This window comes from Gymnogyps californianus, chromosome 1 (assembly GCF_018139145.2).
Source record: "Gymnogyps californianus isolate 813 chromosome 1, ASM1813914v2, whole genome shotgun sequence".
NCBI lineage: Eukaryota > Metazoa > Chordata > Aves > Accipitriformes > Cathartidae > Gymnogyps > Gymnogyps californianus.
Genome location: NC_059471.1, coordinates 97,377,225 through 97,405,047, shown reverse-complemented (window position 1 = coordinate 97,405,047; position 27,823 = coordinate 97,377,225). Strand labels below are relative to the sequence as shown.

Sequence of the window (27,823 nt, the reverse complement as noted above, 5' to 3'; positions counted from 1 at the left end):
TAGCTGTTACAGGCCCTGTCTCTCACACTGCACCCTGCTCAGCTCATTAGACATTTTTACACTTGTTCTGAGGTCTAGCTTTAGGGACAGGTACAACACTGTTTTATCACGACACTGAGCTGTGTTCATCTTAGCTGCAATTGGGACACAAATGCAGGTCTGTAAGGGATTAGCATGTTTTATGGCAAGCAGTTAAGGACAAGACAGGGTTGTGCGAAACATTTCATGAACATAATGTCACCTTCTGCCTTAGAGAAAGAGATCTGTCTAAATCATAGGACTTTGTGAAAACAGTATGCTTGTAAAAACATATTCAGTTTAGCATTTTCTACAAGAAGTAAACAGGGAGGGAGGAATCTCCTTTACAGAAAGCAAGAACCCCTTCACAGAGAGCAGCAGGCATGTGGTGCCCTGCCCAAACTGCTCTTGCGCAGCACACAAATGGAGCTGTCACCTCCTCCCTTCTAAAAACACACTGCAGCAGCTGAGTATTTCAGTTTCTACCCTTTTGAGCTTGTGTGAAATCCGCTATGGAAAAGCAGTCAGATCAGCCCACTGTGCTTCGCGTGCCTCCTCCATCTCCACCATCTGAAGCCAGAGATGAGAAAAACCGGGTGCGTAGAGGGATGCCCTCTGCACGCTGCATGGGATCACCCAGCTGCCATCACCCTTCCCACGCAGCAAAGCTGAGATGCTCACCAAGGTTTTGAGCAATGCCACAGGCCATTTCACCTGCCAAATCCAACACTACAAAAATGCTCCTTGATGAGCAAGACTGAGATATCAACACTGTGCCCTGGGAATAAACTGTTGGATGCACAACTGGTGGAGGGGGGAAGCCTTGGGGCAGGTGTGCACCACTCTTCTGTCTGAACCCAGCTCAGCAAAGCTCCCCCCTCCTTGTAATTAATCCCCCTCTCATTCAGTGATGTAGTGTGGACATTCACCTAAATCCAATAATAAGCCATGGGATTTGAGCATGAATTTAATATTAAACTCACAGTTAAATGTTCTGCTGAATAGAAATGGAGCCAAATATTGGCTTATGTGCTTTGCTGAATAGGAACGGCTTGCTGCAGTTCAGCATCGTTGGAGAAGGGAGATTACTCTGTGAGGATGATTCACTTCACTCAAGCCCAGACAACCCCGAGCTCCGCAAGCCAGATCCCACCCTGCTTGTAAAGGAGACTGGAGAACACGAGAGGCTGGAATCGAGCAGTGATGCATATGATGACTGCCAGAAGACACGCAGGACGTGAAAATAACAAATGCAAAAAGGTTCGCTGCAGAGCGTCACTCCCTCAGGGGTCTACGTGAATCTGCAGAAACGCTGCATGAATAAAGCGGTGACCTTACCTAACTGACATATGGCAATTGAGTCAAACCACCGGCACTTCAGTCAGCTTCACTTAGGAGCACTTGTCTACACTACAAAGCCTTTACCAACAGCTAAGCTGGCTGATTGATGTCAGCAGCGTCTCCTAAAGCAGACTAAGCTTATATTTGGAAGGGGGTGATTTGGAAGATTTATCTTAATGTCCTCCCTGAATAAAATAAGCTGTGTTGTTCTGCTGGTTAAAGTCTGCTTACTCAGCAGGTTTTCCTGACCTACCTAACCTGGTTTGGGAAATAATCTCTTTTCCCCAGAAAAACTTCAGAACATCAGCTTGACTGAGGAGACCGATGCAGTGGCAAACACACATAAAGAGGGCAGCATAGGAGAAATGAAATATAAAGATGACAAGAGGCAGGAAATTTGGGATAAAAAACAGGCAAGGAAAGGCTTCCCAAGGGTAAATCATTTTTGTTACAGACAAAACCCAAAGGAAAAAAAGTTAAACAGCTTATCACAGAAAGAGTCATGCTAAAAGCCTGTCACAGAAAGAGTTTACATTAGGGGACAAACAAAGGACATCAAGAAAGGTGTAAAATGTTGCCCTGAAGGGTATGTCCTTTTCAGAAATATCCAGGCTCTAGAGGACAGAGCAATTGGGGATGAGAAGGAAGCCGAGAGACCTAGATTAAAGGATCGTGCTGAAATTTGTTGAGATATCTGTTTCAGTATTTAAAGTCTGAACTGGAATAGCCCAAAAAGAAGTGAGTAACAGCATTTCTTCAGTTGAAGGGTTTTGCCAGAAGCCCTGTGAAGATTTATGATGTGCACCTGTGTAGCCCAGGGCATGAGCTGGCTACAGCCCCCGGTGGTGGGTGCGGGTGGGCTCTAGCCGGCCTCCGTGCCAGCCAGTTCGAGCTGTGGCAAGCAGAGAACTCCTGAGCACAGGAGCTGGCACCAGTGAGGTGCCTTCAGGGCCAGACCAAGCCCCTGGGGGAGGCTGCTCTTGCAACGTCACCAACATCTTTGTGCAGCTGTGCAGAGCTGGGATCAGGGAAAGGGGCAAGGGGTCCAGCAGGGGATATACTGAGAATAAGACGACCAGTGAACAAGAATTGCATTTCGCAGAAAAAAAAACCAAAAAGAAGGATTTCGACACTTGTTTCCCCACTCCATGCCAGAGCAGGAACACAGTTTTGGATGGCCCCAACACGGGCAGACAAGGGAGGAGAAGGGAGCGGGGGAAAGGGCGAGGGGAAAACGTGGAGAAAGCCGGAGAGGAGCACCTCGGCAGCTCGGCGGCTCGGGCTGGGGTAATGCCAGCATGCCTGAGGTCAGACATGAGGAGCACTTAATCCTCAGCATGGCCATTCATTTCCTCACTGTTTAAAAAAATACATATATTTACAGGACCGCTCAGAGAAGGGAAGCTCTGTGAATCAGTGTCTGACTATTAGTTGCTGAGCCAGACGAAAGCATTAGCAACTTGGAGCGCCCCTTTCACGTCGGCTCCCCAGGCATCCTGTTAGCTGTGTGCCATTAGAGCTAACCTCACCCCACCTTGCATCACTGTCATGCTGACACAGCGCTAGTAATGTCTCTCATGGACCTGAGCTCACCTCAGGGGCTTTCTCTTCCTGCCTTGAAACTCTTCTTTCAAGGTCCTCGGCCTGTTGAATTATAAAATCTTTCAGCTTCATGATAGGAAATTCTTCAAAAGGAGGTACTTTCTCTCTACGCCGCACTGTCCTTGGAGCTTCTCGCAGCAACCAAGTTCCTACCCTAAGGTGCCTTTGATCATATCATTGCTCTGCAGAGCACCCCAAAATATATACTGCCAGTTTCCAAGAACTACGGATTGCCGAAGGAAACCTTGAAGCTGTCCACATCCTGCTAGGTATTACATAAAGATGCACTCCTTTGCTGTGCTGCCATCAGGCTCCACAGTGCTTCTCCCAGGCTGAAGGGTCACATCTGATTTCAGCCTCTGTCAATGAGGCCTTTCCTGTACACCAGAGCCCTGGCCCCGGGCCAGAGAGGGGTGGTGTTTAGGCAGCGCCGCCGCTGCAGCTTCCCCAAGTTCCTCATCCCTGCAACGAGGGAAACCCTCGGAGGAGAAGGGCCATTCAGAGCCCTTGTGAATTAGACAAGTCCTAAGTTTTCCTGATGATGTCTTCCAAACTGCCAGCCAAAGGCATCCCCGGGAGGTGAGGACCAGCAGGTCAGCCCAGCCCGGGGAAGCATGGCCACAGGGTAAGGTGACGTTCAAGTCTGTGGAAGTGATGGAGAAACTTTACAATTCGAGTGCTTTCTGGTGAGAATTAGGCACCCGGAGGCACATTTGTAAAAGCACCCAGCAGCGTTTTCAAACAATCCCAATCTCCCAATGCATTTATTTCAATGGAAGCTGGGGACCAAGGGGCTTCCCAAAGCCCCATTGCTCCCCCTGCCACCCGGAGCTCATTGCACATCTGGCCTTCGAGAGCCGCTGGCATCATCCACCAGCAGGCTGTTGGCCCCGGAGGCTGCGGCTCTGCCGCCATCAGCGTCAGCTCTCCGTGCCAGCAGGTCACCTGGCAGGACAAAGCTGAGCCTGAGCAGTCACGCTCACACGGTTGCCTCTCCGTTGAATTAGCCACAACACATGGCCCAACATCTGTGCAGCTTTACTCCGTCACCCTGGCCTTGTGCCAGCTTCAGGAGGACGTGTAGCACCTGATCTAGCATGAAAGCGGCTTTAATAACGTTAACCCATCCAAACCCACATTGTCTGGTGAATAAGAAGCAGCAAGGGGATTCAAAATAGCAGCTCACTGTTTTGTGCTATATAGTTGCAATAGATTTGGGTCAGCGCTAAGTGCCCTGAAAGTTGATTTACTGTCTCATTGAGCCACGGCCTCTGCTACTTGGGAAATTTGAATAACATTTCCAGAAGTACCTAAGTGCTCCTGATAAATTTTACTGCCAAAATTAATTTCCTTCATTTCCTCTTTTTCTTCCCACTTTCTCCCCTTATTCTCATTATTGTTTCAGGAGCAAAGAATAGCTCTGAATTCATTTGCTTACAGCTTTGGGTAGGGAGATATTTTTTTTTTCATTGGAAGGTTTTATTGCATTTATTCTCTCCTCCTCCTTTCTTGCACCTATGCCTGGCCTTTTCCTCCCTGCATTAGCATTTCAAGACTCCCTCTCAGCTGCTCTCGTAATGGAGGCATCACTACTGAGTCATCCCTTTGCATTCAGCTCGTTGCTAATCCACCTCTTGCTGTTTCCTTCACAAGGCCTGTTCACTTCTTCCTCACATCCATCCCCAGCGGTCCGTGGTTTGGGCATTTCCACCCTCAGTCACTCCTATTACCTCCTTTCTGAATTTTCTCTCCTTTCTCTGGAGTCTGCATTATTGAAGATGGCACCTGCCCCTTTCCCCTACCTGCTGTTTATTTGAATGCTTTCCTCAGATGTCATCCCAAGCTTCTGGCCTTCCCCCCCATCCCGCTAGGAAAGTAGCTACCTTATCCTCATCCTTACAGTCACTGCGGATGCAGCAGGGACGGGCTTGGCAACCTTTCGTTTTGATAATTTTCCATGGGAAACAGATTTCCCTGTTTTGTTTTTGCTTTTGTTTCTCTGCTCTGGCCACCGGAGTCCTGAGACCTCCTCCTTCTCCTTCTCCTCCTCCTTGTTCTCCTCCTCCTCCTTCAGAGGCAGCTCCGAAGGAAGGAGGCCCGGCCGCTCTTGGAGGCTGGCGAAGCAAAGTCAAAGCCTCTCCAAAAGCCCCTCTGCACCTTGTGTTGTTGAGGCTGACTCAGGAGACAGCCATAAGCAGAGCTCCTGCATGAGGTGTGGGAGCGGGGAAGGGAGGAGACCGTTCCCTCCCTGGCGCTCCCAGACATGCTGCTCAGGTCTGCGGGCAGCTGCCTCCCTTCTCTCCAGCAAGGCAGCTGAGGTAGGGCGAAAACTGCTGCCCCTCGCACCACAGTGTAATCAAAAGAATCATTATTTGCAACATTGCACACGCTATTTAGCACATTGCAATGACTCTATGGGCAGGCTACTTGTACTTAACCAAAAACCTTGGTTCTCCCACCTCTCCAAGAAAGGAGAGGACATGACAGTCCTTCAGTCCTCCGGGTCCTTCCCCCTCCCCTCCACTTCCTGCAGCCCTCTGCTCCTGAGCCCATCCATAGGGTTGGGGACCCTGAGGGTTTCTTCCTCAGGCTGCCTCTGCTCAGGTGTCTGGGAGCTCAGAAATACCTGGGATGAGCATCACAGGAGGAGGCAATCATACTGAGTGTCTTTCAGAGAGGAGCTGGGGCTCCTTTGAAGAGTTTGAGTCTCCAAATCAGAAGCTAGTTGTTATTATCACAGATGAAACACACTTCAGAGGAGTGGGCTGCAGCCAGAGACAGTGATTGACAGCCGACAGCTACAACACAGGAGGCTGCATGCTTTTTTACCTCAGGGTCAGGAGCTTTCATACCACGTCCTCAGGGAAGGACTGAGACCACCGTCGAGATCAGACTCTTTCTCGTCCAAGCAGCAGCTCTGCCCTCCAGCACAGTTAAAGCCTCCAGAGCGGGAGAGACTCCCTGTGCATGAGCACATCAAAACAGGCTGTCACACCACTAGGCGTGCCCATACCAGCATCTTCATGGTTGTCACCAGAGAAGTCCAATGTGCAAAATGGAGGTAGAAGACAGATAAGGAACAGGACGCGCTCCTGAATACAGTCCATGTAGCCAGGACATCAGCTGGCAAAAAAGTCACCCAAGTAAAAAGGAAGGTTATAGCATGCTTTGCCAACAAAAACAAAGGAGGAAAAAATATGTTCAAGTGGCAACAAATAATTCAACTGATAACAGCCACAACCTTTCAGCAACTTACTGGCTATTCAGTAGCTTTTGGTGCCATTTTTGTTAGCCATATAGGATGGAGATTATATGATCCTATCCAGGTAACACAGTTAAACCAGAAAAAGATATTACAGCAAAACAGCCTTTTCTGTGGCTTAATTATATGGCCTTGATCCTAACTCCACTGAAGTCAATAAGAATCCTTGCCACTGACTTTAAAGACTTTGTATGACTGAACACTCCCAGCAGGGCTTTAATAGGAAAAGAAACTGAAGTTTAAGCTGCAAAATACAGGACATAATCCATACAGGAGGAAAGCTGCCAACATACTTCCATGGCATAGGCAACTGTCATTGACAGGAAAAAGGAGATTCTGACCTAATGGGAGAGCTTCAGGGTTTGCATCTTCGTTTTCTGTTTATGGACTCAAGGAATGCTTTGGGATTTACATCAATAAACCAGTGCCTAACTATAAAATGTACACTGTCAGAGGGCCAAAATGCATGTCTGCGCATCTGGGAGAGGTAGAGTATGTTGACACCCAGAGCTTGTTTTCTTACTGTGCCAAATCTTGATTAGGTTGAAGTGAATGGAAACACTTCCACGGGCTTCAGCAGGACGGTGATTTAGCTCATTCTCTGGAAAGGGCTGGCACTGTGGAAGGAGCACTGCTGCACACTCTGCTTTGCAGAGTCCTTTTTATAGATTATTCTTGTTTATAAGCAAAAGCACTTACATTAACATTGCAAAAACAAATAGTCTAATGTTGTTATATTTTAAGGGCACATTAACTTGAAAGAGCAGCCAAGTTTGTTGACTAAAATGATTTACACAACTCTAAGGCCACTAAACAAGTATTTCTCAATGTCTCATCAGCAGCTCAAGGGAGCAGAAGCTAAAAATGCCACAGCTCGACAAACAGTTCTGTGTTCCTACTGTTGATAAGTACATCATGTTTCTTTGCAAACAAACAACTGTCAGGGGTTGCTTTAAGAAAAAAAACCAAACCAAAACAACAAACAAACCAGAAATAAATAAATAAATAAATAACACGAATAATTTCTAAGTACATACTGTCCTCCTTCCCTCCTTCCATTTCCCTCATGTAACTCCATTACAACAGCCCCAACAAATCATCTGCAACATGCCCAGGGTTCCCTAATCAATCACCTTCAAACAGGCTGCTGGCTGGCCAAGAGGCAACCCCTAGTGTGGCTGTTTCAACGCAACAGCCCTTTGCTTGGCAGGGACAGGAAAGTCCAGGTGTCAGTAAACTCCATTTACACAAGTTGCAGGCAGGGAAAACACCAAGCAGCACTACACTGCTCGCTCTGTTTTGGTAATTTCTATGGCCATGGTTGGCAAACAACAGGGATCCTCACTGATGTGTTGATTCCAGCAGGCCTAGTGAAGCATGAACGCAGCCAGCTTTCACAGCGACAGAAAGAGATGAGAACCAGTGTTTTATGTCATCCAGTCACACAAAACATAAATATGTCCTAATGGAGGCATGCAAAGTAATTGCCTTACTTCCTCTGCTAAGCCAGCTGAGAATATGTTTAGCTGTTGCAGTAAAAATGGTCAAACTGCCGAACGTCACATTCGGGGCATACATCTTCCATCACATGTAGTCTGTCTTTTCTCTTGGTTTTCCTTCTTTTCTCTGTAAGGTAGCAACAAAGCTTCACTGTAAGTGGACAGACATCTTGCAGACTTGATTCTCACTCAGGTCCTATATCCTTACGATGCATATTCAGTACACAGATCTATTCTGCCATAAGAAGATGGCTGGTCTTTTGCCTGTGATATAGGATCGTTTGCCAGAAATTATTTTAAATAGAGCAGACAATGAGCCTGTTACTTAGAACGTTTTCTTATAATTATGTTCTGTCACCCTGAGCCAAAATGATATAACATCTGTGCTCAAACAGTTCCTACACAGATGCTGTCTGAGACCCATTTTCCCTCTGAACATTTGGTGAACAGTGCAAGACAGAGCAGGAAAACACCACTCTGAGTAACGTTGGCAGTATCTCCACGATGCAAAGTGAAGTTCATGAGCTGAACTCTCTTTACATAAACACCAATAGGGGATAAGTCAGTACTCTTGAAATCGGTATGTCACCTTATTTCAACATCAAACTAAAGCTTGATGTGAAAGTTCAGTCAGAGCTGAATCTGGCTCCACGATTTATAGTGTTTATTTAACTTAGGAGCCAGCATGACAGTAAAATATCTCAGATATCTCTTTAGTCTGGATAGTTTATATCCCAAATTACATTTAACTGTTGGAGGATGGGAAGGAGGGAGAGTCACAGTTTGGACCAGGTTTTATTGGGTGCATTGGGAGCTGCCTCTTGGATGCCTGTCCTGGGGAATAAGACCTGAAGAGCGGCTCCAGAGCGGGGACGAACTCTGGCCTTGGAGGCCAGAGGAGAGCCAGGAGAGGAGTGGGGAGGGAAAAACATGTCTGTACAGAAGGGCAAAGGCACTTGGGATTTCCCCCCAAAATGTGTGCTAGAGGGCAGGAGGCTCAAATGAGAAAGGCACGGGCCAAGCTTGGCACAGGAGACAGCTCGGCTGACCGCGCTGCCCCAGGAGGAGACAGGAATGGCTCACAGGCGACGCACGCTGCCTGCACTGCTCAGCTTCCTCTCCTGCTCCCTCCCTCCATGCCGAAGGACACTGTGCATCTCCTCTGCAAGGGATACAGCCCAAAACCTGGGGGCCAAGCTTCGAAACCGTGAGAACATGTCCCCCGCTGCAGGCTGTGAAACAGGGTCCTGCCACCGCAGCTGGCAGGACTGACCCCTGCTTCCAGAGAGGCTGCTGAGGGGCCGGCTGGGCACGGGGGAGCACTGAACACCCCCAGGCACTCAGCGTCCGGCTATTGAGCCACACACAGCCCCTGATGTAAAGGCTGCTGTTATTTTGGATTCATTAATGACTGGGCTGAAAGCTGCTTCAGTAAGGAATTGCATCCAATCATCTTCAGCTTGGGGGGGCAGCGAACAAAATCTCAACAATTTGTACATTTCCCCTCTGGGACACATAGCTATGCATTTGGATTTTTAAATATCAGTTTGCACGTTATCTATAATATAAACATACATTTACACACATATGTATATAAAACTCAAGAGACTTTTTTTAAAGACATTTAAGTGCGGTAGAAAGTTGTCCCACTTCCCTTCAGGCAGGGCCCTGAAATGCCTCTCACGGCCAGATCGTATTCCCTGCCCTTCTCCGGAGATGTCTCGAGAAAGCGGCAGAGGTTTGTGCTTGCTTGAGAGCCGGAGCCCCTCAGGAGCTGCCAAGGGACTCGTGCTGCCCGCCTCATGCAAGCTCAGCAGGGGATGGACCTGCCATGGGTGAAACTGGGTGAGGCGAGGCCAGATGACCCCAAGGCAGGAGTGCTGCTGTGTTTTCTACAAAAAAAGTGAGGCTGTTATCCACAGGGTGCTGCAGCTGAAGTACTTGGGTGCAATATCAGGGTTGGCATGTCTCAAAACTGCCACAGGTCCCAAAACAGATCTGCTGTGGTTGGCACAGGCACAACGGTACGCTTGGACCGAAACCACATCCACCCACAACTGCCATGTTGAATGGTTTGGTTCTTTGGGAGGGTGACAAGACCTAATGAGGCCCAAGGCTCTGCTTTATCCGTTTGCTTGGTCTTGGTTAGCCAGTGCCAAGATCTCCTCCAGGACACCGTGACAAATACCTTGTCTAATGGCTCCTCCTGAAAACAGTCATCGCCAGACAGTCCAGGAGGCAGACCCAAGTGATTCAAACAGCGAGCAAATGCCAGAAAGGGGATGATTTTACTGCATTATTGAACACATATTCGGCAGATAAGCCTAGCAACAGGGACCCTGTCTGCAGGCTGACTCCCAGCAATCAGCTACTGCTGTAGCTCCCTCTCATTCAACTGCACTGCTGCAAATGCATGAATAAATAAATAATCTCCCATAGTGTTTGTGCAATAAGCAGAATATTAGCATGTGGCTCTCAAGACAACCTTTATCAAAGGAAGCAGCATTTATACTGGAGAAACTTATCTAAAAATAAATGATTATCACTCATGTATACATAGAAATACCAAGGGCAAGATATGACTTTCTATAATGTGAAATGACTCATTTTCCCCCTGAAGTTTTAGTGAGTGTCAAAGATATGTACTTCTAAGAGTGAATCACTCCAAATGGCCACTGGGTGACTGGGTGAGTTTGAACTAATCTTGGGGAGGAGAGCTGACGTAAAGGCCAAGGGCCGTGGGACTTGGAATGCATCGGCTATTTGTAGGGCAAGGATGGCAGACATTAGCACTCAGTTGTCACTAGTAAATCTCAAATTGCTTTGACAGGTGGCAGATTGCGAGACGTGAATGGCTACAGCTTCCAGGGGAACACTTCTTTTCATGGAAAGTGGGATGAGGCCAAGGGAACAGCCCATATTTCTTCTTTATATATATGTGCGCGCATGCACACACACATATATAGCTGTAAAAAATAAAGCACCTCTTTTATGGATCAGTAAACTAACTTGAACCCTCCTTTATACTTGCTAGCTCAACCCGAAAGTAAGAGTTCAAGCTTTCTGGAAGCGTAGCTGGATTGCCAGCCTCCAGAACAAGCCCAAAAAAGTTCTGGTGAGTTATCTACAAACTTTGTAAGCATGAGAGAATTCAACAGCTCTGCAGATATTCACGGGGGAGTGTGGAGCCTCCTCTCGCTGGGTTCAAACCACTCCTGGGACAATCAGTGACCACAGTATGTTGCCTAAAGTGTTTTTTTTTCAGTTACCCCAGTGAGGTTTGTCTTCTGTGTCATTCCCAGGTGCCCACGTCAGCATGGGTGCTGATCGGCTCCCCAAGAGATGGCAGGAGCCCTGGGGAGGGGTGGCATCCCCTGTCTTCCTGGATGCAGCCAGTCTGGCCAGCGTATTAGTTGTGACAGCACCAGGCGAAGAGCTTTCTTCTCTGTTCCCAGTGGCATAGATGGAAATTGGGGGTGGCAGGACTGAGCAGGCATGGCTGCAGTGTGCTAATTGGGCACACAACAAATTCCTGACTCACTTAGGAGTGCCCCCCCCCCCCCCCCCAGGCCACAGGCATTACATATACATAAATATCAGCTTCATATTGGAGACACCCTGAGGAGGGAAGTGAAAGAGAAGCGAGCCATGACTTTACAGATTAGCTCACAGCTTTTCGCAGTCTCCCTTTAAAAAGTGATTAGAGCAGCCTGACTGCTGAGGAGGGAAAGATCCCCAGAAAGCTCTGTCTTCCAGAGGAAATTAGCAGCCTCCATAAGCAATGTAAGTATAACTGTACTTGGCAATAACACATGCTAGCCATGCAACGTGTCACACAGTTAAAATAGGCTGAAACAGCAATGCACCGATGCCTCAGAAATGGCTGCACAGGCAAACTCATACTCCATGATCCGCTACGTATAGCTCCCAGCATACAGCCCAGTGCCTGATGCGTGTGCGGGTTCACTCAGTGAACTCAGTTGCTGAACCAGGGTCCCACACAGGCTTTACACCTTGCTAAGGGACAGGCTGTCTTTCATTTTCCACTCCCAGAGGGAGCAGTCAACACAGCTTGCCCTGCATTTTATAGGGAAGTTCGTGAAAACTAGTTACACCAGGGTAAAAGTTTTTCTGTGGGCTACAAGAAAAAAATGAAAATCAAGCCAAACCAATTCAAGGCAAACTTGTTATGAAGAAATGTTTCCTCAGAGGACAGAGCTGTCAAGCAGAAGGTCTTTCAGACAACAGGAGAAAACTCTTTTGACTAACACAGTCTGCCAGAAAGGATGAAATCCTGGAAGGATTTTGAAAATGAGAGGGAAATGTGGTATTTCCAGTACTGCCAGAGATTTCGTGTGACCTTGGAACAGTGGTTTAACCCCCACTTTGAACAATAACTTCTCCCTTCCTCCAAAGGCAGAGAGATGACAGGAACGCCTGCAGTTCCTCCCACTCTATAAGGGCATCACTAAGCCTAACATACCGGACAGGTAGGGATTTTAAGCAGATGAATTATTTGCTATAAACATTCTTTTCCACTTTGCTAATTATTTGCATACCTACTCGGACGGCTATAAATTTGTTTGTGATTATTAAACAAGAGAGGGATGCAGCTGTACTTCATCCTGTATGCAAACTCTTTGCACAACAAGGATGGAGTCAGCCCTTGTCCCACTGCAAGAGCTGTGTAGCTGCACAGCCACAGCCAGCTGCTGCTAGGGGAGCAAAAAGGGTCAGGATCTCTTAGCCAGCCTCACACAGGAGTAAAACAGGAGTGCAAACCACTCGGTTTTTTGCTGCCGTGGAGTTATTCAGTTGCACTTCCCAGTCCCATGGTACCTGATGGCCAAAGCCACAAAGAAATGCCAAACTAACCCTATGAACCCTTCCCAATATTGATATATTTGCATTTTACCTTCTTGAGAACAGTCTCAAAAAAACTTATGAACTCCTCAGGTAAGTGGAGTCTTCAATAGCTAGTAACTCACGGTTTCTAATGAAATTAAGGTTTCTGGGTCCTTTTGGGAAGAATTTAAACCGCTCTGCTCTTACAGTGATGCAGCTTATCTAGAGGGAAAGATACCGTATAAAACCACAGATGAGCTGGTTTCAAATCCCACGGCACCCTGGCTCTCCTCTGTGATTTCAGACAAACCGGGTAAGCGTTAACTACAGTTTCCATTTTCCACCAGAGGACATTCAAAGGACTGTTACACCAATGACTGAGAAGAGCTTGTAAACTACACAGATGAGATCTATAACCATTTGCAAAGGTGAGGCAGGAGACTTCAACATAACATGCTTATTTAACAGAGCGCCGTGTTTCCTCTCTTATAACAGGCAATAGTTGATACCTGAAGAACAGATTCTTGCATGAAGAATTTTGCTAAGTATATTCCATTTTCAGTGGCTGAGATTCTCCTTCGGAGTATAATTAAGTATGCAATATATGGTCTAAAACAGCCAGGAAAGAGATTGAAAATATAGAAAATTGAAAGGAAATTATTTCAAACTGGAGTGCTCTGACTCTGGAAACTAAGTTATAAATGCTTTTGAGAACCTGCATTTATTACTTGCAATAAATAACTTTTCTTCCAAACACGCCTTTGTGTGAGAGACAGATTAGCAGTGCAAGTGGAGCATATTTCTGCTGTGCAGAAGTTACTTATTTTAGAATAATGGACGTCACAAATTGGCCCTGCATAGCAACACTCATTGGAAAAAGATCACAGTTCCACTTCACACAAAAGTGCAATCTTGAAGCCCATTGAAACTGAAGTCTCTTCACAGGGCAAACACTGAAGTAGCTCCTCATTTGCGTAAAGCCGGACAATCGCTCCACTTCCATATACAAAAAATTGCTTAGATATCTGCTATGCATGGGGAAAGGCTCATTAATCACATTACAGCAAGTGAACATCCCAAGGTTAAATCCTGCTGCTGTGGAGTACTTCAGTGTTTTATAAAAAGTCATCTAAATGGGATTTATATCTGCAAATCTTCACGGTGCGGTGAAGATTTGGAGCTTACCTTTAAACTCCAGGCACTTCTTTTTCCCTGTAAGAAAAGCACAGCTCTTAAAAACAAATTTAGATACATAAGGTCTGATTCTCCACTACATTAAGCATGTTTTACAGCTGTGTCACTGCAGTGAAAATCAGTGGAGTGGCACTGGTGAAAAAAACCCAACATAATGATGAGAACTAGCCCAGGTTCTTTAAAAGGCTGTTCATGCAGCCATTCCCTCAGGTTTTCTTCAAGTCCATTTTGCTAGCTGCTACATGGCAGCAGGATGTAGGAAGAAAAGGCCATGAGATGGCAAACCTTTCCACCTTTGTTTGCTTGTTTTATGGCATTCCTGTCTTTCTGCCTTTGCATCATAACTCTGCTTTCCTTCAAGGAAAAGAAAACAATGAGACCTAGATTTATCCTCACTAAGCAAGCTGCCTTTCCTTACAGTTTTTTCTGTGAGAAGCAATTACACCTGAATTTGTTCCAGTGCTTCTTACTGCCTGGGAGGACGGCTGGGAGCACAGGCTGTAAGCCAGCATAGCTCTAAATGGGACCGAGGGAACGGTGCTGATTTACACCCACAGAGGATCTGTCTCATGAGGTTTGCTATCATCAGGCATGTTATTTCACTTCTGGAGTCTCCACTGGCAGACACCAAGTTTCCCCTCAGAAGCTGGCCAAAACTGCTCAAAACCTTGCAGACCGCTTCAAAGTGAACTTGAAATTGCTTGTGAGCAAAAAGGGGGCAGCTCCTCTGCTTGTCACCAGTCACATGCACCCTTCCCAGTGCCTGCTGCCTCCCACCCAGCCCACACCAGCTCTCATCCGCACTCCTCCAGGATGCTCCGCACAGGTACGGAACCAGCCTCACCACCGTGTCCCAGACAGAGCCAGCTGATAAGGCACATGTGCTGGGGTTTCTCCTCATTCATCATACCAAAAGCTGCTCTTAGGTGGCTGGGGCCCAGACAAAGGAAGTCTGAGTTGGTGTTTAAATTTGCTATGGACTCCCTGCATGAGATTAGGGAAGACAGTTGAGCCCTCTGCGTCTCAGTTGCCCGTCTCCGATGCCGACACCACAGCTTGTCCTCTCATCCACCCTCTGTCCGGTGCATCAGCTTTTGGGGACAGAGGTTTTTTTATGTATGTGGCCCACCCGGTAGGACCTGCCCCATCCCACTTCACTGCGTGAAACTCCATTCAGAGCTTAAAAAGCAAAGGTGGGTTGCACACCTGTGCCTGCATTCGCTTCCTCAGAGCAGACACTTTTCCAGAGTTTGGGTATAACGAGGCCAAGCGGCAGGAGAGCAGGCTGGGTGCTGGAACTCTGCTCAGTGTCAACAAGCCGAGTTGCTGGCTGCAGAGGAGGTTGGCACAAGACAGCTGGGAGCAAGGAATTATCCGAGTCAGGGGAGCATCTGAGCGAAAGAAGGTGTGTATGAGCACAAAGTTGCTTAAAAGAGGGGGCCACACCTGGGGCCATGGCTCTGGAGAACTGAGAAGGGAAAGGAGATAGGATGACGGAGCAAAATCGTGGGGAAGAGTCAAGAGCCATGTAGGCACAGAGCAGTGCAACACACCAGCTTGAATTTTTCACACGTCTCTGATTTAGCCAAGAAACGTTATTCCTCTTAAGCACTTTGTGTCACATGGCTGCAGTGTTCTTTTGCCCAGGACAAAGTGCTCTAAACCCAGATTTGCCACCTCCCGGACACATGGCCCCGCAGCTGAGGCTGTGCCCATGCTGGAGACAGCCCTAGGGAAGGGGGAGCAGGGATCCCTGCACAGCAGGGTGGCTCTCTGATCACATCTCCAATAGGTGCTGCTGCAGCTGCGATGTATACATGTGACTGGCAGAGCTAAATCACCCTTCGTTAGATTAACAACCGATTCAAAGGCCACGCAGCTGTCATATCATCCGTCCCATTCCTGGGGTCAGACTGTTTTAATTTTAGCAGCCCCACATACCTTCGCGGCTACTTAGAAGGTTAGAAATGGGGGGTTTCCAAGTGAAAGCCGTGGGTAGCCAGACCCACCCAGAGCTTCTTCATTCTGGAGATGATGCAGCTAACTGGACATCTATCATCTGCTCCACGAGCGTGGCTGTGAGTCATCTGCCTGGGGTTTCTGATTCGGTTTCCCTTTGTCTGGAGGTAAAAGTGAAGCGCCATGACTCCCTGTAAAATGACAAAGCACCAAGATGAACTGCAGGGATTCAGCCAGTGACAAAGTAATGAACAAGGTAGGGAGGAAACTCTGCCTGGAGGACTCTTCTGTTAATCTGCAGCTGGATGAATTACCCCTCATAATATGCACACATTGTCCACTGACAACAGGGTGGGCTTGAGATTTTCTGCAATGTCCAACAAAGTACAAGATTCAGCACTAGTTTGTGGGGACTTGGGGCCATATAAAGGAATGAGATGAGTAAGTAACATATCAGGAAAAAAACAAGGTAAAAAGTTAGCTTTGTCAGTGGTGTAGCCAGAAGGAAACACAGGTAAACACAGCTTACCCATTTCTAATTCAGACACTTCCTTCCTTCATCTATGAGGAAGAAGCCATACGAGTTTACCCACCTCCTTCCTTACCAGCTCCCACCAAGCTACACTGTATTATATTCAGTTGAACAGCCAGCTCCAGCACTGACTTTTAAAGCACTGTGCAATCCTTTGTAACCTCCCTGTAAATAAAAGAGCCTTCTATCGTAAGGACAGGCAGCTGGAGACACCCAGGCTATGTCCGTAGCAGTGTGTCAGACATGCCCAGGTCTGTCCTCTGGCACTAAGGCCAGCCAGCATGAGATACTCCACTTCCAGACTATTGAAGTTTCTTATCTGCCAAAACAAGGCAGTTTCATCTCAAATGTCTACCGAGAATAGTCTCCAAGCTGCACTGGCTTCCAAGCCATGCCTGGGAAACATCTGAAGGACCACAGACGTGCTTCGGACATCCTAACAATTTAACAGTATAGATGACTCAGTCTTAATGTCTGGGAATGTGCCCTGGCACCATTTAATTAAGTAGCAGAGAAGTAGCTTGAGGTGCTGAAGTACTGCAACTCCAGCTAAAACCGGAGGACAGTTTCAGGCAGCCACTGGCAGCTAGCTCTTCAGTGGTTTGAGCTGAGCACCAGCATCCAAGGCAACAAGAACAAAGCAGCTTTCTAAAGCCTCTTTGTTGTGATTGACTCACTCGAGTAACAGAAGATGTGCCAACATCACTGCCCCAGAGCATGTCTTGGATGTCTCTTATCTCCTACTAGAGAATGATGTGGGAGTGAAACATCCTTTCTCTCATCCCCATTGCACCCTAGTTCCCACAGAAAGGCAACCTGAGTGCACAAGCTGAGCGAGACCCATACCACAGCTTGTGGAAAATGTAGATACAGCTGCAGTGATCCAGAAGAACTGGGAAACATGCTCTTTAGAGCTCTACCTCTCCTCTGCCTTTTGCCCCAACTTTCTGGACAGTCGTCTTCTGTGGCTAGGTCATGGAATCAACCCTGAGCTTAACTGCACAAATGACAGCATGCAACTTGCTAATTAACGACAGACATGTCAGTCTGCTTGCATGGAGCTGCACACATGCCATGCATTTTTAACATCGCTTAGTAAACAGTGGTGATGAAATGTGATAAAGAATGCCAAATGTTTAGCACTGATACGATGCCCAGACAGGTTTGAGTGCCTTTGGCAGACAAGGGAGAGGGTGAGCTCCTTTTCTTTGCCATCACAATAACCCAGCAGTCTCACTAGAATCGTATCTGCAAGATCTCAGAACTAAGCAGGATGTCCTGTTCATAAATCAAATCCCAGCAGACCTCTCCCTCGATAGGCTTTTCCCTTCCTGGACTGGACTTTCTGGAAACTTAACATTTAAGATTCTAATCCTGCAAACATTTGTACACATGTTTTCCTACCTAGAGGCCCCATTATTGAAGTTAAATGTATGCACGAATGCTGACAGGACGGGCCCATACTTAGGAAGAGATTTTGTAATGTTTCTTTTCAGCAAGTTACCTGTTTCTAAACAAGCATCTGTATTTTTCCACATGACCTCATAACTCTGGGGCAAAAAGAGAACCGTATACGCCCACCGAATGACATTATAATCAGTTGTCCTAGCAGCCTTGCCCAACACCAGATTTGGGATGTGCCCTATGGAGTACCTCAGATATTGCTCAAGTAGGTTGCACTTCCCTCCCTATTATTTAGGCAATAATAGCTGATGGGGAGGGTATTTCCTGAGAGTCATCTGGAGAAAATGAGGTCTCTGCCTTAGGCCCATAATTCAGCGAGGAATGTACCGCCAGGAAGTAAGTCCCACCCTGTCCCCCTCCACTGTGCCCGTCGCTGTTACAGCAAGCCAGCAAGCGGCTGCTTGGTTTGGGGTTTTCAGGTGTAAAAAATACATCAGACCTACATTTGTGTTTTCTTCAGTGAGCTATTTCTCAGGTTTCCAGAGTGACTGGTGATTTTGGAGACACAGAAGGCTGCTTCACTTCCAAAGGGAGATTTTGCCCCAAAGGGTCAATGAATCATGGGATGTCAGGCTGCAGAAGGGGAGATATACAATAGAGAATATATGCAATATACAATAGACAAGATACACAATAAATATATGATTGCTGTCAGGTATTGATTGCTGCAGCCTTCACAGGACAGATAGAAAGGCTTCACAAGCAGCAGGGGGCTCCACTCTGCATTTGAAAAATCTCTGCTTTATATAGGGACAAATTTACTGATCCAACTACACACTCGGAGCCACTGCTCTGAGCCATAAGCTGCCATCCATAAGCTGGGTTTATGGCTATATTGAATTCCCGGAAAGCTGCACAGCAATCAGAGCACACAGAGGAATCTGCCGCAATTATTTTATACCAGCGTTTCTTTGACTGATGTGTTCTTTGCTTTTCATAGAACCTTTTCTTGCTTAAAATTGTTACAATTGCAGGAATTATTCTTCTCAGCAGTTATATACATATACATACATACATATGCATATACATATATAGGTATATATTTTGTCTTCCTAACAGAGAAATAAAAAAAATCCCAGGCATTTTAAAAACCTTGAATTCAAACCTGGGAAAATGCCAGTGGATATGCTGGGTTTTGTTAGCTTTATTAATGTGAACTGTGAGAAAGAGAAAATATTTTTTCAGATCTGTGCCTGTATGACTACAAAGACTGTAGCACAGGTCCGGCAGCCTGCAGAACTCATTGCCACGGGACAGCAACGCGTTCACAGGCGGGGTAGGATTGATGTGGAGTATTTGGAGCCATGGGATATTCTCTAAAATTACTTGTTGCTGATACAAATTAGCACACTTCTCCTAACTTTACCAGAGAGCTGTTGCCATCAGCTGAGGTTTTAGCTGCAAAGGTTCCTGTGGGCATAGTAACACCAGGACTAACAGGCTATGGTTTCACAATATAAAGCCATCAGTAGCAACACTGGCTCAGGCAATTAACATTGCCCTCTCTTCTTGTCCCCTCTGTCATTCCCTCACACTACCTAGCACCGCTGTCTGTGGGGCCAGGTTTTGAACTGGCTGAGGGAATGGATCCAGCAGAAAAGTAATTAAAAAAAAAACACAACAAAGATTCCTTGGGTTTTGACCCAGCTCAGGTGTCCCACCTGCTTGACAGCACTGGCCAAAAGCAGGTGGGCAGCACAACAGAAGGCAGGCGAGCCTCAGTGTGAGGCAGAGGTGAAGAGACGAGGGCGTCCACCACTGAAGTCAGCAGTGCTGCCAAAGACACTGCTCTCCATGAACAGGGCAACTGTATATGATGCCTCTCCTGAATGCCCTACAACCACTTGTGTTTCAGGGATTTCCTGAGCCAGCTGCAGTGTCTACAACCCTTCTGGTGGCGCTCAGTGGATTTTCCTTCACGAGCTTGTCCAACCTCCTCCTGGATCCACACAAGCTTCCTTAGCATCTACAATACCCCTGTAAGGGAGAGAGCTGGTCCACCACCAGGTCATGGGACGGAGCCACCCTGCCGTGTGATGGAGGAGGGCCCAGGCAGGGACCGTGTGCCTCCCAGCAGGACTCAGCAAGGCCCTGCTGAGGGCAATGCAGCACAAACCATGGGTCAGGCTGACCCCTCGCATCGGGCATGATGGTAGGGGGTGTTACAGGGCAGGAGAGATGCTGCAGTGCCTTCTGCTGCCAGAGCACAAGGCAGTGGCCAAGAACGCCCAAGGGGCCAGCTCATGCTTCAGAGTACAGATCAGAGCAAACAATGGGGTCAGGAAGAAGTGTCCCATCCCCCTCATCTTCCTAAGAAACATACCTATTCCCCAGATTTTCAGCATTTTCCTTGAGAGCATCTGGTGGTGTTTCCTGCTAGAGACGGGATTCTGGCTTATGGGTTGTGATTTTGCCTGATACAGCTGCCGCTCTCTTTGCACAGTCCCCACCACAGTGGAAACAACCTGCCTGCGGAAGACACAGTTTTTGCTGTTTCTTTAGTGCTGATCGACTGCACATTTTGGGCGGGAATGTCTGGATTACTGCTGATGTGAGTTATGGCAGAGTGTCAGGTCATTAAACATCCAGAAGGTTTCGACATCTTGCACCTGCCACTTGGACAGCAAATCCTGGCATTTCACATTTCCACCGGACAAAACTTTAAGCCCTTTAGAGAAGCTGAGTTTTCAAAGACACCAAATCCTCTAGCATGACAAAACATCTGACAGCATTTCTATATTCACTTCAGTTTGTCTCTCTTTATTTGAAAATGCATCTATACCCTAGCGTGGCTGAAACTCTGGATGTACAAATCAATTGAAACTGAGTCACTGGGCTTGATAAAAGCAAACAGACGTCATCATAACGGGAGTAAAGCCCCACTTCAAGCCTCTACTGCCCTGCTGAGTTACAAGATTAATTAAAGGAATGTATAAAAGTGTAACAAATGAAGCAACCATTAAACATGTGTTAATATTTAAAGAAACCTGGCCGAAAAGAAAAACTAGCTAGCGGACTAACGTTTACATTGTAGAATGTAAATTTACAGTGTTAACTTTCTCCAGAATGAACAAACAAATATTTTAAGCAAGCAAAAAAACCCGCACATACTTTCAGCAACATTGACATCTTCTTACATTGGGGAAATTCTTGTCATGCTTAACCGAAGTGTGACACAATGCCTTGTAATAATTATTCATTACTGAAGCTTATCTGGGCTTGCTGATAGCCTGGTGTTCCTGTAGCACATAAAGAAATGTGTATTTCACCCCATTTATCTTGGACACCAAGCTTATTTAATCCACCCGCTGCCTTAGGAGGTCCAACTGCCTGTATACTCAGCATAAACCAAGAAACACTTGCGTGCTTTCAATGACTCACTTGAGGCTACAGTCAGTCTTTGGAGAGCTGACAAACCTATCAACTCAGATGCCTAAAGTAGGGCAGTGTGAGTATTTACTAAATATCCACCTCAGGAGCTGAGGGTTTGGTCCCCCACTTTTAGTTTCACCAATGGGAAAGCCATTGTAAGTGACTTCCCTCAAATTTCAAAAAAATTACCCAGAAAGAAGTCAGGGTTTCTTTTAAATCTGTGAATCTGTGCTGCCCCATAAGCAGATGCTCTGGTACTGCTGGAGAGTGTATCCTGTGCTGAGAATGGAGGAGAGTAAGGGTAGATGGAGGACAGAGGAGGACGAAGCCTCTTATTCAGGGAATCGTAACACAATACCATGCCCTGCTTTCATGCACCCAGGGAAAAGCAGAAGAGGTCTTGACTAAGACCACCTTCACGGGCCATTAAGAGTGTGCCAGTGCTCCCAGCTGCTTTCACGGTGGTGACACACTGCCTTGTTGGAAGGGACCAATATGGGCCACAGGAGAAGGTTTTACTGGCAAAACCATGCTGTGCCCTGAAGCTGTGGTGACACCACTATTCTGATCTTCAGAGATCCTCTTCAGGGCAGCTGGAAGACCACCTGAAGGGAAGCTTTTTTCTAGACCAAATTAAAATGTATCAGTGACCACCAAATACTTGTGGCAAAGAGCCAGACAGATGCTGATGTTCCAGCAGCGATTGGGCTGGGTGGCCTCTCCCCATCACACTGCATAGTAAATGCACCCCACAAGGCAGAGCTGATGGGGACACAGGAGGGCAGGGGGCTTACAGTCCCCTTGCCCACATTCCTCTTGTTCCCCCCATCTAACCCCTAGCAAAGGGAATATCTATGTGCCTTTCTACTGATTTTCCTGCCCTAATGCCCATTTGTGGCCATGGGTTCAGGCTTGCCTCCACAAGCAAAACACTGCTAAACTTGGAAGTCAGTTTTAAGTGTAGTTATTGACAGAACAGACCTGATTCAAGTGATAAAGGTTTCACCTGTTTCTGCCTTTTTTGGCTGGGAAAGCATTTACATCAGGTTACATTAGTGGGCCTGTGTCTTTTCTACTGATGTGGAGAAGGGATAACTCTTCCCACTTACCCCAATTCCTTTTATTGGGAATAGCAGCTAAAAAGTATTACTTATCCTCAGAGCAAAAAACACTGTTATCAAAGCTCAGCAGCAGAACCTGAAGTTCTTTGGTTAGGCCTTTAGTGCTGGTCTGCAGTCCAAGAATTTAAAGATATTGGTGAGTAAAAAGTCAAACAAACAGATGTGTGCATGGGGAACAATGAGGAGATAGAGAACAGAGTAGAGAAGATAAACAACCATGTTGTACTCTTCTCACTTCCAACAGCCCCACATTTTCAAGCCACAGAATGTAATTTTCATGCTGTCTCTAGACATAAGGATAACTGCTCTTCAGGAGCTACTTTGTGTGTTAAACAAATATGACATTTACAGATTGTTTTCTCTCACTATTTATTTGCTATGTCCTGAGCTAATGACCTTAAAAATTGCTCTCTCTGATGGCATTAGTGTGAGACGATTTCCAAAAAGCATGAAATTGCAATAAACTGTCAAGTTTGCACAGGTGCATTAGAGATTAAGAGATCAGCCACAGAGCCATTAAGATCTATGGCAAAATGCCCAATGGGACCAAGATCAAACCTTCAGAGTGTTTTTAAAAATGTCATCATTAGTAGAGAGACGCCTTGCCTGGCAATCCCAAGAGTTCAACATAATGCTGGATTTTAACCATACCCTTCTGCAGTACTCCTCTGAGATGGCAGCTGCTGGAATTTCTTATTCATCTCAAAATAGATGAAGCAAATATTAATTCTGCTGGAGCAAAGATCAGTGGAACATCGCCACTGAGATATTGCTAGATACTACAGAAGCCTTCAAATCCTTCCTAACCTGCAGGAAGAGGGCATCTTACAGGTGCAAGAAGCCCATTTGCACTCATTGGACAGGGACATATTTTTACCTACGATGAAAAACACTAAGGAGCCAGCTCTTGTGAAAAATCACACTGGCCATCAAAAGGTGGTTTTATGATCAGTAACTGTCTTCTCTGCAGTCAGACAAGTTTCATTCTTACCCCACTACATTTCCACATGGAAAGACCCTGGCCCGGGAAACTTCTGCTAGCTGGTGTGGCCAAGGGCAAAGGTTATGTCCTGAGCTGCCTGTCTGCACAGAGGTGTGGAAAGAAAGCAATCAGTGTTCAAAATCTCCCACTGCTTTCCCTGATCTCTTCCTGGAAGGACAGACAAGTTTCCTTTTAACTGCCTGGGAAAGAGCTCTAGAGCATCTCAGCCCAAAGAGCCACGAGATGATACACTCCAGGCACACACGGGCAAATGCAGAAACATTGGTACTGCAGGAACGCAGGCAGAGACTTGCTTAGCAGTGCTCACACATGGGGTTGACTCTGCATACATGATAGGTAAGGAGCAGACCATTTGTAATGGCTTGGGAATGCCTTTCAGCGCTTCTCATCTGAAAAATGACATCATCAATGCTGAAGTTACATTTTGCTTCAGTTCCCTATTGGCAAATTCCCATTTCTGTCCTTTTGTACTGTTGCTTTTGCTCCGTATTGTCAGTCTTACCCCGCAAACGAAAACAAAGAGAGAAAGAATAAAAACTAATCCAACTTTTTTTTCAAACTTTCCATATTGCTTTTCTCAAGAGAAAACCCAGGATGTTCACAGAAACCCATACCCTGTATCACACTGTTGAGCACATACTTTCAGTTAGTTCTTCAAATATTTTTCTAAGATAGAAAAGTCAAGCAGGAGGCGGGAAATGACTAGATCTGAGGGAACACATGCTTAGCAAGCTGAGTCACCCCTGAATCCAGCCAGCTGCCTGCAGACAGCTCCTCTGCTGCTCAACTGCAAATTAGTTCTGGCCTTGTGCAGAAAATCTGTTAAACAATACATAATAGGTGCTACTTCTGTAACACTACATTGTTGCTGATGTTGTCCTCATTCCCTCCCACTGTGGCACAGGCACCTGAAGCCCTGCAGTTGATAGCATTATCTGCATGGTACTGAAGGTACTTTCTGCATGCTCGTTCACACAAGTCCAAATCAGACAAGCATCAGGTCTAATACTGCTGACAAGAGACAGCTATATCCCACTTGCTACAGCAGTTATCAGCCTTTTCCAATACAAAGGCCCATACGTGTTTTCTAGTGCTTAATGCCCAGGAGAGGAAAGAGGGCAGAACAGAGGAAGGTGCCTATCTTTGTGGCAAGGAGTGGAAAGGGCAAGAAATGGAAAAAAATTCCCATCGTCAGTCACAGACACCTAGGAGACCTTCTGCTCTGTCCCTGGTGTTGCATCCTTGGCCTTGGCTGCTATTCTGAATTCAAGGACAGTGAGATTTTCAAAGTAAAAAAACCAAAGCATCCCCTGCAGGGCAGAGGAAGGAAGGGAACCACAGCGAGCCCTTGGGAGAGGGTCAGGATAAACAGAAAGTCATGGCACCTACCTGTCTGCCTCCCTTCCTCTCTCTGCAGGTTGCGGCCATGGAGCAGACAGAAGGCGGCACCCTGCCGCAGCTGGGCAGCTCCTGGTGTCCTGGCTCAGTTGCTCAAGACAGGCCAGGTAACTTTACGCAGCACTCCGGTCACTGCTGCTGCTGTTTTCCCTTCTCAGTTCTGCTCTATCCCCTGCAGCAATCCCACGCTTATTGCTGATGCAGAGAAGGTGAAATATCAGCCTGCTTGGTTAAGACAGGATTTGCAGCCTCTCGTGGATAGCATCAGTGCAGCTACCCTGCTGTCAGCTTATTAGATACACTGTCCAAAGCTACCAGCAGGCTCAGCGGTATGGGGAGGTTGCTCTAAGACCTTATGAAATGAAGGAAGGAATTTTTTGAGACCTGACAGGGAGATGAGGGCTGCAGGGGCAGCACTAACACATGCTGCGCTTGGCGGAAGGTCTGGGAGATGTGCTGATCCACAGCCAGAACGGTGCCATAGACCCAACCAGCTTCTCCAGGCTCCCGCTAGCAGAAGGAACAAAACACGGGACATTTTCCAGTTTCCAAGACACACTCCAAGTCTTAGGTTGCTTGCTTCCCGACCATATCTTTTACTTTCCAAGGAAGTTGAGCTCTTCAAGAACGAACAGATTCAAGGGAAGCAAGCCAGGTCTGGCTGTACTGCGGCATGAATGCGTGCACACATGGGCCTCCTCAAAGCCTGACCCACGAACAGCAGCACACCAGTGCCACAGGCAATGCAGCCACAGATGGTGGTTTCTGCTTCTGGGAGACAAGCTCCCCAGGGAACAGACCTACCTTTTTGCCCTGCCCCAAAGGACAAGCTTTTGTTGGCGAGCTGCTTCTTCCTCCCCCACTCTAATTTCCTTTCTCACTTCCTCCGTAAACAGAATCTCCTTCTTTCTACGTCACTGTGCTTAAGGGTTGAATCCTTAGAAGCAAGTTTCTTTTTTCTCTTCCTCTTAGTGCCAGAATGCCCTTTGTCCTTTCGTCTTCCCTCAAAGTATCCAGAAAGGATTGCTTCATTCTCATTTAGGATCTTAGCATCTCATTTAGGATCTTAGCAGTCTCCCATCTAGAACGGCAGAGGAGCACAGGGCTGGAGTACTTCTCCCTCCCATAACCTATGGTGGTGAGAGCAGGAACACCAGTTTTAGCCCTCCTTGCAATACAGGAGCTGCTCCTCTTGGCACCCACATTCTGCTTTCACCGCATGAGCCCAAGAGAGCTCACACTGCCCAAGTTCAGACTGCTGTGTGCAAGCTGGGCTGCAGATAAGCAGAAGCAGCATGCCCAGGGCCTTCTTTTCCACTGAGTTCTCTGTAACCTGGCAGAAGCAACATCTCCTGAGCTGCAAAGGACTCATAGGACTTTGCAAAGATGGGTCCTCTTAGCAGCTTGCATGGGTCTCACTCATTACCCATGGGTAGACTATCAGATCAGCAGAGAAGCCATGCCACGGGTACGCAACCAACTGAGCCAGGAGCCAGCTGGAGGCTGGGAGCACTAGCCTGGGTATCCTCAACACCTCAAGCTCTCTCTTCTCCTTCCCTCTGCCACTCGTTACTTCGACTGCAGTACTAGCCAAGCAAGATGACAGCCCCCTTGTGTCTGCCAGACACTTCAGATACTTATCCCAAAGACTTTTGCAACCCAAATAAAAGTGGTCAGACTAAAGCAGAAAGGAGGGGAGTTACATGAAAAGAGAACCAAAGCAGAAATCTAATATGGAGGACCGGAACCCTCCACCATAGTCCCTCTGAAATCAGGAATGCTCCAACAGAAGCTCAGCCCCTCAGCAAATGCGGTCCACGTGGCTTACCTGGGCACACAGGAGGCCTGTGACTGCACGGGGAACCAAATCCATATCCCCCGAGTCCCAGATAAGCCCAGCAGCTACACCCTACCTCCTCCTGGAGGGCTGCATCTCAGGCCCCAGCAGGAACCACAGAGACAATATGTCCTGGCCACCAGTGGAGCACAAGCTGTAGGATTTTCTTGTGCCCAAAGAAACTGAAATGCAGGTCTAAGAAACTATAATTTTGTAGCAGCAGAGCACTTCAATGGAAATGCGCAGTTTGTGTAGTAACGTTTCATTCTTTGTAGCATTATAGCAGTGCCTTAGAAACATTTTCGAGTCCTTTCCTCTGTGCTCCTGTTGTGACAGCCCTATCAGTGAGAAGGCTGCCAGTGGGCCACTCCATGCTGTAGACAGCCTATACAGTAGAAACTACCTATTGCTACAGAATACTCCATTATATTTAAAAATTAATGGCAAATGCACTTTCTCCCTTTCTCTAGCCTGAAAAACGTGTATCGTTCTGGGGCCAAAGGCTTGTGGTATACCAAGCACTTTCCGTTACAGGCTCAGTACATCGCTCAAAAGCTGCCTCCTCTGTGGCAGCTTCCACATCAGTTTCACTATGCTCTCATGCTTGTAATCTGCCCTTGAAGCCTCCCCTCTCCCCAGGCCACTTACAGCAGCACTATTGTTTTTAGCAGCTCAGCTTTTCAGCGGACTTTAAGATCCCCAGACGCAGTCTCTTATTTTCTGTGTTCCAGGTTGCCATTGGTGCTCACGAAACGTCTCCCGCACCTTTTGGTCCCTTGCCATTTACAGCCAAGAGGGTACCTCCTTTCCCTTGGCTTACTTACCCGAGATCTGTCTGCTGCTAGATTAGCTGCCTGGGCACTGGAGACACTGGCTATGTCTGACAAGCAATCTCTGAAGGTTTCCGGGGCAGTATTACACACTGTCAGCATTGTTAAAGCTGAATAGGTCGGTGGCGGATCAGGGCTGCACAGGACATCATTGCTAGAGAGGCTTCCTGAAGGGGCTTCCTTACTGGAACGAGGGTGACTCACTCCTACTCAGCTGCTCTTGTTTCAGAGAGATTAAGCTTCTGCTGCAACAGGGTAGTAATGATGTTCATGAAAATCACTCTGCAGGAATAAACAGTTACTGGAATAAAAAGAAGACAAAGGATATGTTTGGGAAGAACAGCAATCACTATCGGTAGCTTCTTGCCGCTCAACAATTTCCGAGTGCGTGGAGAGCTCTGCACTTCTTTGTGTCAGGCACAGGAGGAAGAATTCACTGCATTTTCTAAAATGCAGCTGCACCCAGCCAAGCTGCGAAATGCAAAGAACAGTCACAAGAGCACGCCTATTTCTGTACGTGCATGCTGGGGATCTTGCAAGCACTAC

General features: G+C 47.0%; 1 long non-coding RNA gene across 1 annotated transcript; it reads right to left on the bottom strand.

The window, feature by feature from the left end:
• Positions 1-15,707: 15,707 nt before the first annotated feature.
• On the bottom strand, positions 15,708-27,564 carry LOC127024119 (uncharacterized). The gene is made up of 3 exons (XR_007767522.1): positions 27,272-27,564; positions 18,160-18,289; positions 15,708-15,911 (listed from the first exon to the last, which is right to left on the bottom strand). It is a non-coding gene; the product is annotated as an uncharacterized LOC127024119 (long non-coding RNA).
• Between the last annotated feature and the right edge of the window lie 259 nt (positions 27,565-27,823).